This window comes from Dendrobates tinctorius, unplaced genomic scaffold (genome assembly GCF_039654945.1).
Source record: "Dendrobates tinctorius isolate UK_male_01 unplaced genomic scaffold, ASM3965494v1 ptg000026l, whole genome shotgun sequence".
Lineage (NCBI taxonomy): Eukaryota > Metazoa > Chordata > Amphibia > Anura > Dendrobatidae > Dendrobates > Dendrobates tinctorius.
Window position 1 is genome coordinate 14346690 of NW_027361694.1, and position 17526 is coordinate 14364215.

General features: G+C 40.7%; 1 protein-coding gene across 5 annotated transcripts in view; it reads right to left on the reverse strand.

Annotated features, from left to right (window-relative positions):
* FGF14 (fibroblast growth factor 14) overlaps window positions 1–17526 on the reverse strand; it is an 812639-nt gene that overhangs the window by 491443 nt on the left and 303670 nt on the right. The gene's annotated exons all lie outside the window — the stretch shown is intronic.

Here is a 17526-nt window from a genome sequence, read left to right on the forward strand (position 1 = left end):
TAATTGTAAGGGTTCTATTTAGAGATGAACAAATGCAGAGTTTTCAGAATCTCCAGGCTTTAATGTGTCTTTTTTGTGGCATATTGTGTACAATGAATAGCTCTAATGAAGACTGTCTAACTTCTTGTAAACTATTTCAATGCTCATTTCTCTTTGATGCAAAGTCAATAGTCAAACGTAACATCATAACCGTAAGGCATGTTGTCTTTGATAACTATGGGTTACATTGATACAGGTAAAATATATATCTTTGTACCATGTTAGCCAGTAGATAGAAAAATAGAATTGAGAGTCCTCAGTAGTTTATACCTTTTAATGTCTAACTCAAAAGACTACTCAGGTCTCTTCATCAGGCATAGAATACTCTGCCTGATGAAGAGACCTGAGTAGTCTCGAAAGCCTGCAATTTGTTACCATCTTCTCAGTTAGGGGTTATATTGAAAAACTTTGATCTCCTAAAATAAAAACTATTATAAATGTTTAAACCGAATGTTATTATTGCTTCAGACAGCACAAATCAAATATATGTTGGTCATTTTGCTATTTCAGTATTGTTTCTACATTTTAGCAATAAGTAATTTACTGGATTTGGTCTTACTGCTTGAGCTACAAAGTAAGTAAAGAGTTATACCACCAGGCACTAAAATCCAGGAGGCCAGGGCTGGCCGAAAGTAGATATGACAAATTCTTGATAAGAAGCAAGGCACAGGCTTGGATGCATAAGCTGTGGCAAAAGGATCAGAACAGAAATAGCAGACATTGCTTACAGAGCAAGAACAAAGTTACTAGACATAGTGACACAGTGTGTTATATCATCACCTACATTTATACTTGCTCCAGCTACATGTGCCTCTGTTGGCAGATCTGGTGACAGAGGTGGAGGCACTGAGTGACATAGATGCAGTCCAGCTAAGAACATTGGTGTGGCTGAGACTTCTAATTTTGACCAATCAGTAACAGTGTGTGTGCTGTCCAGCTGCTCAGCATGAGCAATCTGCAACCTGCTGTGGCCCATGGGGCAGCACCACACCCTATATAAATTCCAAGCAGTCTACTGGGAGTTGACAAATATTGTTTGGAATTTATACATTTCTGGTGCTGTTTATCTTCTGATCTACTCTTCCTGACCTGATATGATTCAAACCTTACATTCTCTGAAATCCCTTCTGACTTTGACCCCTGATTGTTTGACATTTCACGTTTAACTGACTTCCTGGTACAAGACTCCAGTTATTCCACTTAATATGGTTTGGTTACATGTTTTTGTCTCTGGTTCTAAGCAGGCGGGCTACTCTTGCATAAGTCTGCCTAGGAGCTACACCGTGCATGCAACCCAGGGGGCCTGTTGTTGGAAGTTCCAATTCCTTTATACGTATTAAAGGGGTGAAGGTTGGGGTATTTCTGGTACCCCATTGAATTAGTGACTAGCGTCAAATCTATTGAGATTAGCTTTTTTGAGCTGACCCTCCGCCTTAGACAGACTTTACATAAAAGAACAAATAAGAAGAACCAGATCTGCGTATGACCTTTCAACATGTTAATGTGCAGAGGAAAATCTATACAATTCAGGATGTATTCTAATTTAATAAAAGAAAATTTAATAAATAGAAAAAGCAAAATAAATCTGTTTTTATAAGAGAACGTGGAAGTAAATATGAACATTGCTTTATATCAATAATGTTATAACTCAAATGTATTCTGGAAGCATTAGTATCCCTGTAACATGGAGATAAAAAAGCTCCATCATTAGTACTATGCATAGAAAACCGCTGTATAGGAAAGCACATACTGTTGGTATTTCTCATACAATAAAAAAGGGCATTTCTGAAAAACAATAAAGTACAAGAAGCACTTCAAGTCCTGACTTGTGAAGCACTAATCAGTGCATGCTTCATGGTGGATAATCCCAGACAGACCATCTGTCATGATCCCAGTGCAGGTTTTTGAGCTGCGCACCAGGGGTTAATGTCTGGAGCTCTGTGCAGGTTTTGACCTGCACACTTGGGGTTAATGATTGTGGCCTCTTTCTGGTTCTGGGAGAGCTTCATAAACCCCTGGGTAGCTTCAATCCCTGCCAGTTATACTTTTGCCTTTGGCCGAGTGTACTGACCCCCGTGTGCCTGTTTGTTGCTATAGCTTGTTTATATGGTTCTGACCCGATTCTGTTTCCTGTTGTGAGTTTGCCTGTTGATTTTGTACTGCGTTATTATCTGTGTATGACTCATTGCCTGTGACCTGACTACTCTCTGCTCGCCCCTCTTGTACCTTGCAGCTATCTGTGTATGACTCATTGCCTGTGACCTGACTACTCTCTGCTCGCCCCTCTTGTACCTTGCAACTATCTGTGTATGACTCATTGGCTACGTCCTGACTATTCTCACTGTCTATGCCCCTTGGTAACTTTGTCTCGCAGTTACTCTGCTAGGAATTGTCTTGCAGCTCCTAGCTCTGTGGAGTTTAGGCCACGCCTCTAGCAGTCACGTGCTTCAGGTCCTGCGGGTGTGAAGTACACATCTACTCGGTTGCTGCCCGCTCCACAGGTAGCTTTGAGCACTGTTCACTTTACTCAGGACACGCGCACTGGCTCAGTGAGCAAGTTCAGTGCGGTGTCTCTGACACCATCATAGAGGAGCAGAAATATTGGAAGACAGAAGCAGCATTTCAAATTTTTGCAGTGTATTAGATCATAATGCCATTTTTCAGCTACAACATTAACCATTCTCAAGCATGACACACAAAGTGTGCACCTATTCTTTGTAATCTGTTATGCTTAAGAAAGGCTAAGGTTGTTGCCGAAACCCCACATGTTGGTGTGATATACCTTTCCACAAACTTGGAGTGCTGTCTCCTTATGCCAATATTTCATTTCTGGGAGACACTTTTCCTTTTTTTCCCAATCCTGTGGCTGATGGCTAGACACCCGTCAGCAGAAGAAGCCTCTCCTAAAGCTCTGTCTATAACGCAAAGCTAGGACCATATATCCCCACTCATTTGACCAAGCTCCATGTCTCAAAGCAATTACCACAAGTTTTAATTTTTCTACATGTTCCTGAAATAAACATTGAAACATAGATTTCTGCAGCTTACTGTTATCATTCATTACCAGGTGTAGGGCTTCATGCTTTCATCAACTTTTTCATCTTCGGAAGTTCCCCAGTGCTTGGTGCTGGCTGATTAGTGTAAAGCTAGCAAGAATAATGATGAAAAATTGAACAGCACCTACAATAACCAGTGGGTGAACTTGTCTCGCAAAAAGATGTCAGTGACCCATGAGAGCAAACGTCACTTTCCAAGTGACTTACAGCTTGGACCCCTATTATCATCTCACCCATTTATATTAAGGTGAACAGCTGTTTTGACACAGTAGAAGTGGAGTCACATCAGTAAAAATCCAAGAAGCCCTCTCATCAAAGTTTTTACCCTTTCAATGTATTGCAGATATATTATTTAGCACTTTGTACTTACATTTGCTCATTTTGCCTTTCTACCCAGTCAAGTCTTCTCTTTTCTCTGCTCTACTTAAAAACAGGACGTCTCTTTTTTTTGCATGAGTCATCCCCATGGTCAACTCCTGACCCAGCTGTCCACCCCCAATCAGGAACTTTGGCAGTGATGACTCATGTAGGGAAAAGAGACCTCCTGCTTCTACCTAGAGCTCAGAAGGATTCAGCTAGTCAGTTTTAAAACAGGTAATATCATAGACCTAATGGAAGAGAGGAGAATTAACAGGGTAGAAGGGAAAAATGAGCAATTGGAAGTATTCAGTGCTATATAATATGATGATTGCAATATAGTAAGAGGATAACAATGTTGATGGGAGGAGTGCTTCTTTAAGCTGTAGGACAAATCTGATACCTGTATTTATTTGATGTCATACGCCAACATACTTTACAATCTCTCATATTAAAATTTATTTTTGTATTCATTTCCAGACCCAGCGTTACACAGTGATAAAATGGTTCTGCATGCCATGATGGAAGCTGAAGCTGCTGCGACATGGTTTTTTTAATACCTCTCTCTTTCCACCTTTGAAGCTCCAGTCTTTGAATATGACATTTGCACACACTATGATTTAATTTGTGATTTCAGAATGTAAAACACAGCACTTTTCCAGGACGCCGGAGAGCGCTCGTTCAGTACAATATATCTGTGCTGAGCTAAACAATGGCTATAGAAAGGTAGTGTTAACCGATGCAGAGACTGGAGGAGAAAGCCAGCCGCTTATATATGAAGACTATAATTAATACTGTCTCCTCACTGAGTCCTTCTTCACACACTGCAAATAATTCATAACCTTTCATTCATTACACTTAGGTAAAATTGCTGTCATTTTACCAAAGCCTCAAAGACTATATTCTCTATGCGGAAACTGTGGTGTTGATGTGACTGCTTTACAAAGGGCCTTGTGTAATGGATGTAAATAAGTTGTAATGTACAGAATACAGTAGTGATATGTAACTGATATTCTGACTATTACCTGAGGGGCTGGAGATGGATATGATTTTTCAGTTATTAAAAAATCTTGCCTGTCACATCTTCATTCTCACTAAATAATGTATCATGGCCTTCTTGATGTAATTTCATGAATGGCTATTAAAAACCAGCTAATAAACCCTGGTGCTTTTCTATCCTTTTTCAGGGGGAAGATGGCGGGGGGGAGGGGTGTTAGTTCCAGATCTGGACTATGAATAATTGAGAAAATAGAAATTATTATTTTACAGCATAAATGTTTTCCCTAAATAATATAAAAAAAGGAATAAACTTGTGCTATGCCATCCCAGCCTAAAAATAAAAATATGTATTAATTGTATCTCTTATAGGTGATAAAAGTGCCATTCTCAATCGGTCATTCTTTAATGGCCCAGGAATGAACAAAAGCTAGTCCCTTTAGAAGTTTTCTTTTCTAGATTTCAGATTAGGGCTCAGCCATATGGCACAGCTATGTGGTAGCGAGCAGAGTACCAAGATATGGATTCATCGGCACTACAAGCCATAGTAGGCTACGTACCAAAAAGGCAATAAAAACAGTATAATTTTACAACTCATGTAATCCTTTTTGGTGTAGCACTTGCAGCATTTTTCCCTTGTCTTTGGCATATCTGCTCCTGACCGGCACTGACCCATTTGGCTTGTTTCTGACTCTGTGTTTGTTTATTCCTATGGTACTGCGCTACAGACTAATATCGACTCGGCTTGTTTGACTATTCTCCTGTCACCTGCTGGTTAGCTCGCTGCTGCGCTGCAGGTCTGCTCTTGCTGTGTGCAGTCCTCCCTCCACTCTATTGCCATCTAGTGGAGCTTGCATCTACCTGCATAGCAGCAGCATGGCAAGCATCTTCCAAAGAGAAGATATTAATACTCTGGACCATCTGAAAGTACTCTTATTATTGGCGTTGAAGGTCTGAACTGATAAGGACGTGTGTTGTGTGGACTTACAAAGATCTGAGGGCCATGGAGACAACCCATGAGGCCACTATAGGTCCTCTGGATCTTAGATACCCATTCCAGGTTGATTTTTTTCAGAATTGTAATGGCTGGTGTGAACCCATGCAGGAATATGGCTACTAGCAATTATGAAATGCTAGAAAATAAGGGATTGGAAAATGATCTAGAGTTGAGAAGGTTGCATGGGGACACCAGGACCTGCTGTAGTAAGGGGCCTGTTTTTTTTTCTTGCCAGTGGGCTTTTTTTGTCCTCTATGTACACTTCTGAACAGAGTGACTTCATTACTATTTACTGCATTATGGGGCATATGTTGTACTATATCAGGATGTATCAATCTGTAAGAAAATTCCTCTGTGTGACTTTTTCTTAAAAATGACTTTCATTAGATTTTTTACATTTAAACAAGTATTGCCTCCAATTGTTGCTGCCTCACTGATTCTTGAACAGTTTTTTCTTTTCTTCTGTGCCCCTTCATTACAATGTTTTGCCACCCCATTACCCCCCCAGTAATAACAAGATTTCCCTTCTCTGTGTGTGTTTGCTTTTTCTCATCTGATGCAGGCCAATCAAGACATGTCCACACCCTCAGAGAAGCTCTGTGGTATGCGACCAGTTGACTGAAATAGAAATTATTACCAATGGGTATAACTTTGGAATGGAAGGGCACAGAAGAAATAGAAAAACTGTTTTAGAATCAGTGGAGCCGCATCAATTGGAGGTGGTAATCAATTTAAATGAAATAATTCAGTGAAAGGTCCACTTTAAAAACATTTCTTTACAAAAACAAAAATGGTCAGTAAATATGTCTTCTGAAATTACTATTTTCCGTAAAAGTGTTAAAAATATTTTCAGCCATTCTGTAAGAAGTTATACAATACCTTTATATTGATAATTCTTTTTAGTGGCTGCTGCCAGGTCCTGCAGATCCACTCGTATCCAAATAATAGGAGCTGATTTCCAGTGCTCAGCAGTCACCATTAACCAGTGTAGGAAGCTGTGGTGTTCCTATGCATACTCGGATTATATCAGGCTACTGCCTGAGGTGATAACAAGCTGATCGGTGGAGCTGCTGTGTGTCGGTTCACCATCGATCAGATATTGATGGCCTACTGTATCCTACAGATAGGTCATCAATATCAATATATCAGAAGTCCTATTTAGGCTATATTTCCTGGAGATTCAGGAAAACCTCTATTGGAGCCATGCAGACAGCTATCCAAAAACCAGCATAATTACATAATAGTAAAATTGGAACAAGTTCACAATAAAGGACAACTTAATGACATAGCTTACTGGTTAGAGGGTATACTTGATATTCTTGCAACTTTATTAACTCAGCGCTGAAATCTCATCTCCCGAGATCTTGATGCCGAGATCTCCGTCTGCGCATGCATCGCCCCCGGGTGGCCATTTTCCCGAAGTCCACAACACAGGAAGCCACGGAACTGCAGGGGGCTATGACCTTTCACAAAATGTCAGCAGAGCCCCCCGCATCACCGGACACCCCAGCAGCACCATCAGAGACCCCACAGCAGCACCGCTGGGCACCCGAAGCACCAGACACTCCCGCAGCACTGGACACCTGCAGCCATGCACTGCACATCGGACATCCCCTCATCCCAGCCTGCGGTCTGCAGCATCACCCCACTCCTGCCTCCTCCAGCAGCGACCCTGGGACCCCGCTTCACCGCAGCCATCACCCCCGGTAAGCAATGAGACACATGGATTATAAGAAGCACCACCATTTTATTAAAAAAACAATTTTTCCTATTTTTCTCCTCAAAATTTGCAGTGCGTCTTATAATGAGAAAAATACGGTATATGAACAGAAAATAAAAATGTCTGGTTCTTGGGAAAAAAAAAGTGCAACAATGAAAATGATCTCCAGAGGGAAGGGGTTAAAATACCCTTTTAGTTTCATTTACTGACATCATACTGTGTACAGTGATGGGGAAATGGGGGAAGAATTTATGATTTTACTTGTGTCCACCATCTGAACTTGCTCTGGAAATGAACAGCTGCTAAACGTTCTAGGCATAACATGAAACATGCAATTCATTTCAAGACTCCCTAAAGGAATTAAGCTGTTTCAGCATATGGGTGATATTTTTTGTAGTAAAAGAAGGTCACATCAACCAACAATATTTTGCCTTTTATGAAATTTAAATCTGACTTCAAATAATGGGAAATGTCCAAGTCCAACAATGTGGGATATCAATTGATCCCAAATATTTGTATTTTATATATTAGAATTTTTGACCAAACATTAAATTTTTCATGCTATTTGAAACATTTTATAGAATTTACTTTGCACAGTCAACATGATGAAATAATAACAAACACAACATCAATTAGTAGAATTTTGAAGCAGTGTATGAAATCATCAAATTAGTTTTATTTCAGATAGAAACATGTGTACTTGCCTTCAGTAACTATTAGTACTTTTATTAAATGAAGTGACACAAAATAATATGCTTCAGAGGTAATTATATCATCTCATTTCACTAAATATACTCTTAGGGCTCTGACGATCTTCAAGTTTTATAGATCCGCATCCTTGTTATCCCATATGTGGTTATTCCCCGGCCTCATGAAAACAATGAAAACGAATGGAGCACCATGATGGGGTCACCACCTTTTATCTACAGCTAGAAAAATCACTAGTTTTTGTTTCATTGACTCAGCTGAGCTCACATGTTAGATAAGAGTGAATTAAGTGTCATTACTCATTATGCTACGGTTGGGTTACAGGGTTAGGAGCCACAGTTACCAATTTTTTACTGTATATGTTATGGATTGGAAACTCAAAAACTGTCTTCCATTAAGGGAATCTTTCAGCAGATTTTTGCTATGTAATCTGACAGCATCATAATGTAAGGGCAGATACTCTTATTCCACGGATGTGTTACCTATGTGCTGTAGTTTCAATACAATCAGTGTTTTATCAACAGGAGATTAACACTGCCTGACTAGGTCTCACATAAAGGCAAGTCAGTCTAATCTGTGTAACTCCGCCCCCACCACTGATAGGCAACTTGTTGACACTGTACAATAGAAAATGCTCAGTGATGTGGGTGGGGTTCTTGGAGGGAAAATTGCATATAGGCACATGTGAGGGTAAAATAATGAGCGTTATTTCCACAATGTGTTAGGTGTCAACTTTACAAAAACATGAGTATAGGGACATAATACAATTTTTATTCAATAACTAGCTGAAGAGCCCGGCGTTGCCTGGGCATAGTAACCAACTGTGGTTAGTTATAACAAATTATAATGATTATATTGCACATAAAACATTTCACATCACATATTCAACACTACAGATTTGCAACACAAATTAACTAAACGATTACCCAAGTATTGATAGTATTTTATTTTCAACTCATTCAAGAGCCTTTTGATAAACAACATGTGTATCTGTGTATCTAACCCTGTCCTGTGTGATAATGTCTGCTGAGTTGTGTACCTAATCCTCTACTTTGTGATACTTTCTGCTGAGCTGTGAGCTGTGTATCTAATCCTATTGTGTGTTACTGACTGCTCAGCCATGTATCTAATCCTATCCTGTGTGATACTGACTGCTGAGCCGTGTATCTAATCCTATCCTGTGTGATACTGATTGCAGAGCCGTGTATCTAATCCTATTCTGTGTGATACTGTCTGCTGAGCCGTGTATCTAATACTATTCTGTGTGATACTGTGTGCTGAGCTGTGTATCTAATCCTATCCTGTGTGATACTGCTGAGCCGTGTATCTAATCCTATCCTGTGTGATACTGCTGAGCCGTGTATCTAATCCTATCCTGTGTGATACTGACTGCTGAGCCGTGTATCTAATCCTATCCTGTGTGATACTGACTGCTGAGCAGTGTATCTAATCCTATCCTGTGTGATACTGACTGCTGAGCCGTGTATCTAACCATATCCTGTGTGATACTGAGTGCTGAGCCATGTACCTAATCCTATCATGTGTGTCACTGACTGCTCAGCCTTGTATCTAATCCTATCCTGTGTGATACTGACTGCTGAGCCGTGTATCTAATCCTATCCTGTGTGATACTGACTGCAGAGCCGTGTATCTAATCCTATCCTGTGTGATACTGACTGCAGAGCCGTGTATCTAATCCTATTCTGTGTGATACTGTCTGCTGAGCCGTGTATCTAATACTATTCTGTGTGATAGTCTGTGCTGAGCTGTGTATCTAATCCTATCCTGTGTGATACTGTCTGCTGAGCCGTGTATCTATTCCTATCCTGTGATACTGACTGCTCAGCCTTGTATCTAATCCTATCCTGTGTGATACTGACTGCTGAGCTGTGTATCTAATCCTATCCTGTGTGATACTGACTGCTGAGCCATGTGTCTAATCCTCTCCTGTGTGATACTGACTGCTGAGCTGTGTATCTAATCCTATCCTGTGTGATACTGGGCTCCCCCTGCAGTCTGTGTCAGAGGGTGGTCTGTGTTGGCACGGTAATAAATTGTGTTATTTCCAGCCTTACAGAAGGACGATAACACCATAGAAATGATAAGAATAATAGGCAAAATTGCTTGGTGAATTGGAACGCGCGGGGTTAAAATTTCGCCTCACAACATAGACTATGACACCCTCGGGGTCCAGATGTGTGACTGTGCAAAATTTTGTGGCTGCGACGGTGCAGACGGTCCCGGACATACACACATACAGACTCACCCACATTGAGCTTTATATGTTAGACTAGCTGAAGAGCCCGGCGCTGCCCGGGCATAGTAACTAACTGTGGTTAGTTATAGCAAATCATAATTATCCTCCATTCCATAGTCCCGTGCCCATATACCCATCATACATATCCACGATCCCATAGGCCCGTGCCCATATACCCATCATACATATCCTCCATCTCATAGTCCCGTGCCCATATACCCATCACACATCCTCCATCCCATAGTCAACCATTATGACATATCCGCCATCCCATAGTCCCATGCCCATATATCCATCATACATATTCGCCATCCCATAGTCCAGTGCCCATATACCCATCACACATCCTCCATCCCATAGTCAACCATTATGACATATCCGCCATCCCATAGTCCCATGCCCATATACCCATCATACATATTTGCCATCCCATAGTCGAGTGCCCATATACCCATCACACATCCTCCATCCCATAGTCAACCATTATGACATATCCGCCATCCCATAGTCCCATGCCCATATACCCATCATACATATTCGCCATCCCATAGTCGAGTGCCCATATACCCATCACACATCCTTCTTCTCATGGTCCCATGCCCATATACCCATCATACATATCCTCCATCCCATAGTCCCGTGCCCATATACCCATCACACATCCTCCATCCCATAGTCAACCATTATGACATATCCGCCATCCCATAGTTCCATGCCCATATACCAATCATACATATCCTCCATCCCATAGTCCAGTGCCCATATACCCATCACACATCCGCCATCCCATAGTCAACCATTATGACATATCCGCCATCCCATAGTCCCATGCCCATATACCCATCATACATATTTGCCATCCCATAGTCGAGTGCCCATATACCCATCACACATCCTTCATCTCATAGTCCCATGCCCATATACCCATCATACATATCCTCCATCCCATAGTCCAGTGCCCATATACCCATCACACATCCTCCATCCCATAGTCAACCATTATGACATATCCGCCATCCCATAGTTCCATGCCCATATACCCATCATACATATCCTCCATCCCATAGTCCAGTGCCCATATACCCATCACACATCCTCTATCCCATAGTCCCGTGCCGATATACCCATCACACATCCTCCATCCCATAGTCCAGTGCCCATATACCCACCACACATCCTCCATCCCATAGTCAACCATTATGACATCATAATGAGCGGCGGGGCTTGCAACCTATGATGACATCAGCGTCGCCATGGCAACCATTGTGACATCATAATGAGGGGCGGGGCTTGATACGCACACACTTTTTCCCCATTATGAAGATAGGGGCAAAATTGTTTGGTGAATTGGAATGCGCGGGGTTAAAATTTCACCTCACAACATAGCCTAGGACACTCTCGGGGTCCAGACGTGTGACTGTGCCAAATTTTGTGGCTGTAGCTGCGACGGTGCAGATGCCTATCCCGGACATACACACACATGCATACATACACACACTTGAGCTGTATATATTAGATTTATGTTTTATTTGTGTTTATTTAATGTGTTGAAAGATGTTTGGATGTGGTTTTAAAAGCGAATAACATAAACTTTAACATTATTGCTTTTGTTCTTATGGACTTACATACAGATTCTTTTCTGTCTACTGCATAACTACTCAACATGCTTAGCAATGCCTCCGAGAATGAATGATGCATTAGAAGGAAATGGAAGGTAAAATGTGCACAGAGGTGTCGAATACATAAGCTATACATGTGAAGTAGCCTTCTACTGGTACCAAAAGGGATGCCTTAAATAAAGAAAAATTACCACCTTCATGTACATTACCGTTAAGAGTTTTTTAAACATATTTTCATCACAAAAGACACATTAGAATCATTTACATATCTTAAATTTATAGTAAAAGACTGCAAAGTGTGATTGGCTACTAAACTGTGGACAGCTCAATCATTGGCACTGTTGACTTATCGCTCTGGAGTTACAGGTCCATATTTGGCAAGAAAGGCATCTACATTCTGAACCAAGGTGGCAATACAGGGTAAATGAAAATACCAGGCATACAAATATTTACTCACATATAAGGGAGGAATGCACCGGGGAGTGAAGGCTGGGGAAAAAACAAAGTTAAAGGAGGGAAAGGAAATATCATACTTACAAGCCCACACAACAGTCACAGATAACTCCTCCAAACTTTTTCTCATATAAGCACCAAAAATACCTCTCCTCCAAGCCATGCAGCATAAGCTAGCTCTGACGTGTTTGAATCAAGACCCAGATTATATAGGGGATAGGAGTGGCTAACTGAGCTCAGCTTCCATTATCCAGGTGTCAAACCGCAGGGAAAAACCACAGGAAAATCCGCAGGTAAACCACAGGTCACTTTACCTGCGGTTTTACCTGAAAATCCACATGGAAAAATCCGCAGGTGATTCCGCACTGTGTGCATTCACCCTAAAGGTTCAGTGTCATACTTTTTCAAAGCATAAAGGGGAAATACAGAAAAGATAGAAATTCACAGGGGAATGCATGGAATTTGTTTAGATACAATTGTTTTTCTCACACCCAAAAATACACAGTAAAAATACAATCATATCCAGGGATAAAATGCAACAATACATAACAATACAAAATCACGGGGCACCTCATTCTAAGTTGTAGAAAATAATAATTATCCCATCTGTCCAGACATACTGTCTAGGAAGCATATGAAGTGCCTGAACTCAGTTTAGACAGATCATTCCATAAAAATCCTATACATGTTTGCGTTATATATTTTTACATGCTTGTTTATACAGTCCAGTGCTCGGGATCAATATTTCCCACTATTTTGTTACAAATTTTAGAACTCAAGTTCTGAATTTAATATACTACATATTGTAGAAATAACTAAAACCTACACCAGCAAGAGACATTAACATATAAAATTTTGTGTTGACACAAAAACATAAAATGATATGTAGAGATGAGCGAATCATTTGAAATTCGAATTTGACAGCTTTGGCAAATTTTTCTTCAAATTTGATTTCACTTGAATTAATTTGTAAGGATCTAAATACTAGAAATTGGTGTGGGGAAGAAGGGGATTGAGAAAGAGAAAATATTACATTTTATTTCAATGTGAGCTAATACACTTATCCAGTGATTTTGGAGATGGAACTCATCTTATCAGTCCTGAGCCCAATTGTGCTCAATTGGGAACTGTTGGACTTCAATGACCCACTGTACAAGGTATCCACTTTATAACCTTGGATAGGATGCAATAGATGGATTCATTAGACAGGGTTCACATGCTGCGGATTTGGATCTGATTTTCAGGATACTGAATATAGTGCAGTATATGCTGTAGAAAAATCTTCAAAGATTTAAGGGGATTGTCTCGAGATAACAACCTTATTCAATATTCCCTATCAAGTCACACGAATGGCTTCATCTGAAAACTGATATTTAATTGCTTTTACCACAAGCTATCAACTCATCTGTCTTGGAAATTAGAGTCCTACCTAGTCTCAAATCTGATACATTTATATTATATTATATGAGATCAAAGCAGCACATTAATAAGATCAAAGCTGAGCAATGAAAGAACATCAAAGGATTGTCTAAAATACTGAAATCCAAGCATTGCTGAAATATAATAACATACTGGCCATTTTTTCATTCCGGGCCTTCTAAATGTCAAAAAGAAGTTTATGTACTAATGAGCTCTAGTAAATTCACTACCCGAGTACATGAAAACAGTACAATTGAATACTAACTATATAAATCAAAGATCCGTGAATACAAAAGCATAAGATTATTGTTAGCCACACTAAAGGGAAATGTTATGAACACACTCTCTAAGAATACCGTCACTAGGGTATCTTATACTGGCCACACCGCTTAAAGAGAATCTGTCAGTAATGTCAACCTCCAAACCGCATATATGGCCATGTAGGTCATCAACACCTATCCAATCTGTTGCTGAGTTCCTGAGTAATTAGCCTTTTAAGTCATATAGCGTTTAAGTGCTCTCAGTGTGAGAGTGCTTAAAGAGGATCTTTCACTAGTTTGAGCATGATAAACTGACCACATTATGTAATGGTGGCTGCAGAGCTAAACAAAACTATTTTTTTTTAAATTTCTCATATTAGCTTGCAAACTTTAGGTTATAATTTACTAGCTGAAGAGCCCGGCGCTGCCCGGGCATAGTAACTAACTACGGTTACAGATACAGTTAGTTAGTGTGCAAAGCAGAATGTATAGCTCCGCCCACGCCGCATAGCCACATTCACTATTATATCCCACATCATCCCGTCAACCAGAGCTACAGGACTACTACCCCTAATATCCCATACCATCCCGTCAGCCAAAGCCACCGGACTACTACTAATATCCCACATCCCGTCACAGCCACCAGACTACTACCCTTAATATCCCACATCGTCCCGTCAGCCAGAGCCAACGGACAACTACCCCTAATATCCCACATCATCCTGTCACAGCCACTGGACTACTACCCCCAATATCCCACATCATCCCGTCAGCCAAAGCCAACGGACAACTACCCCTAATATCCCAGATCATCCCGTCCCATCTGTTGGACTACTACCCCTAATATCCCACATCATCCTCTCAGCCAGAGCCACCGGACCACTACCCCTAATATCCCACATCGTTATATATATAAAGCAGAGTGTAGAGCCCCACCCACTCCGCATAGCCACATTCACTATAATATCCCACATTATCCCATCAGCCAGAGCTACCGGACTACTATCCCTAATATCCCACATCATCCCGTAAAAGCCAGTAAAAGTAGAATAGTGAAATTGCACAGAAACATGGTTCACTAAGATCCCAGGTCAACTTGTAATTTGTCCGGCTGAGTTGCTCATGGATGTACAGCATCTGTATGCAGTATAGTATCATATTTAATGGGTTGTTATGGGAAAAGCATTACTTGTTATATGGGTATATTCAGGTGAATTATGGGAAAGTAGCACTTTAAAAAAACTCACAGCATCAGAGTACAGTAACACATCAATAATGCATAAAAGTGTCTGTGAGAAAATATAAAATTCACATGACATTTAATATGTGCACTTTCCTACATTTATCTGTGCCATTTAATGATACCACAAGGGATGGGGGATTCATTTCTGTCAAGTACTCACTGCTCCTTTCTGGGGGACAGACGATGACTGGAGCTTATGTTCCTGGGGATGCTAGATTTCTCCAACCATGTCAGTATCTGCTGAGGTGTTGTCAAGTGGGAAAACTTGCACATAGCAACCAATCACAGCTACTGTTAACCAGCTCTGGTAAAATGAGAGATGCTTAGTGATTGGTTGTAAGGAAAACTTTTGGTCATAGCAACCAATCACAGCTTAGCTTCTTTTGAACAGCTCTGGTGAAATGAAAGATACTTTGTGATTGGTTGGTGATACACACACACACACACACACATTGATTTTTATATATAGAGATAAGCCCAACTAGGCATTATCATAAATTTATCTCAGGAGATGTGTACTTCTTCCCCTGTATGACGTTGACTAATCATAAGTAGGCAGCAACATACAGGGGATAAAAACAAAAATAACACTCCTGCACAAAAGACTAGAACAGGTTTCTCAGTGTGATAGAGATGACAAACTACAGATGGCCTTGCTCTCCTCAATGGTCTCACTGCGGAGCTGTGTGTGACTACAAAGTGCTGTGAATGGAGCAAAGATGACTGTGACTACTGTCATTTCTTCAGCTTTCATCTCAAAGCAGGTAGTATGACAGGAGGGGCAGTACAGCTGATTTTTTTTCATTGCAAACACTTTTTGCATTTTTCCACTCACAGCGATATCGTCTCAGGTGTACTTCCCCTTCCTAAAGGCCCTGTCACACACAGCGAGATCGCTGATTTTGTGACACATCAGCGATCTCACCAGCGATCTTGCTGTGTGTGACATGCATCAGCAACCACCCCCCCGCCTGGTATCGCTGATCGTGCTCTAATGTCCTGGGCCATTTTTTGATCCTTGGTCTCCCGCTGGCAGAGGGAGACCAATGATCAGTGAGCTCCCAGCCCTGTAAGCAGACGCTGGGAGCTAGTATTCAAGGTAAATATCAGGTAACTAAGCGCACGCGTCACTTAGTTACCCGCTGTGTGCCTTGGATACCTGCGTGCTCGTGCTGGGAGCTGGTATCCAAGGTACACAGTGGGTAACTAAGTGACGCGCGCTTAGTTACCCAAAATTTACCCTGGATACCAGCTCCAAGCGCGAGCACGCAGGTATCCAAGGTACACAGCGGGTAACTAAGCACGCGCCCACTTAGCTACCCAATATTTACCTTGGCTACCAGTGTCCTCGCTGGTCCTGATCGCTGGTGAGATCAGCCTGTTTGACAGCTCACCAGCAATCATGTAGTGAGGCACCAGTGATCCTGACAAGGTCGTATCGTTGTCGGGATCGCTGGTGCATCGTTTAGTGTAACGGGACCCTAACTCTTACTGCTGTAAGATGAAAGTGTTAGTAATTACACTCATCTCTGCTCTACTCTCCTCACTTGTAATTACTCTGCAGTGAGTCCAGTGAGGAAAGCTGACTGTCTGTCATTACATGGCTTGAACAGGAGAAAGCATGTTCTTCTGTCATTCTAGGGGTGTAATTCTATGTAATCACAGAGAACTGGTGGGTTGCAATAACAGTCAGGGACTTGTTGCGTGCCATTACGGAGCTATGGTTGGGCTTCAAAGAAGAAGATAATTTTTACTGTAAAGAGCAAAACTCAATATTTAGTATAAGTACAAGTGATCAGACAATGACATGTTCAAGGACTATGAGGACTAACAAATGCACTAAAAATAAAAAAAAAGGTTTAGAAAGCAAGACTACATTAAAAGCACTAATAAATTTGAATTTCCCACTATATATATATATATATATATATATATATATATATATATATATATATATATATATACACATACACTTTTTATTTACTTTTATTGTAAGAGACCAAACAAGTCTAGTTGGCACATGACCATGCAGGTTGCTTACCTGGACAACCCCTTTAAGTGCTTTACCATTTCTATAGCACTTAGCACCTTATTTACATATGGATTTAAAATGCTAATTACTTGGGAATGCATCAATAAATAGCAGATATAATGCTGTAAGTCTCAATTCATGTACACTCCAAAGACCAGGATCATATTTGCAGACTGGAGTGGTTGATATTACTGACAAGTTCTCTTTAAAGAATGCCAGTCTCTAGATGTTAATATGTGATTGTTTTATCTACTTTCCTGAATCTAACATTGTTTTATTTGCTCCTGTGACTCTCCATTCTTGAGATATGGACCCTCTTCCCTGTGTATAAATCTAATCTTATTAGCCAATGGGGTGTGATCCTCATGAA